This window comes from Sander vitreus, chromosome 15, assembly GCF_031162955.1.
Source record: "Sander vitreus isolate 19-12246 chromosome 15, sanVit1, whole genome shotgun sequence".
Taxonomy (NCBI): domain Eukaryota; kingdom Metazoa; phylum Chordata; class Actinopteri; order Perciformes; family Percidae; genus Sander; species Sander vitreus.
The window spans coordinates 27731918-27732631 of NC_135869.1; positions in this window are offsets into that span (position 1 = coordinate 27731918).

The following is a 714-nucleotide window of genomic DNA, read 5'->3' on the forward strand; positions in this document are numbered from 1 at the left end:
TATATATATATATACACACATATATATATATATATATATGTGTGTGTAGCAACACAGCAAAGGAAAACTTTCGCCGCATAAATTGTCGATTTCCGCGCAAAATATGCGGGGCTTGCATGATGTCATAATCCCGCATTTTCGTTGCAAAAAAGTCCCAAATATCTTAGCAGAAAGATGAAAAATGTTGCGTTTACGTCACACAAGAGCAGCCGTTTCCCCTGCTGCCATGGGAACGTTATGAAGTGACGTAATTACGCAACGTGAACATCATCGAAAAGCTGCAAACCCCGCGATGAAGCCACGATGACATCACAGTTTTGAAAAGTTCACGCAATTTCATCGCATTTTTTAAGAAAACATGACGCATAATTAAGGATTTTAGCCCAAAACAATCACAAAATAACTTTTTCTGGAAGGACTGGTTTGCTACAGCAACGCCATTTCTTGAAGAAACTGAAGTCTTGGCCCCTCTGGACCTTCGTCAAGAGTATTTGTTTTTATTTAGATTAGTAAATTAGATATAGATATTTAGGGGCGCCTGGGTAGCTCACCTGGTAGAGAGCGCGCCTATACTGTATAAAGAGGTTCACTCCTCGACGCAGCGGCCGCAGGTTGGAGTTTAACCTGCGGCCCTTTGCTGCATGTCATTCCTCTCTCTCTCTCTCTCTTTTTAGAAAATACTCTTGAAGAAGGTCCAGAGGGGCCAAAATGTTA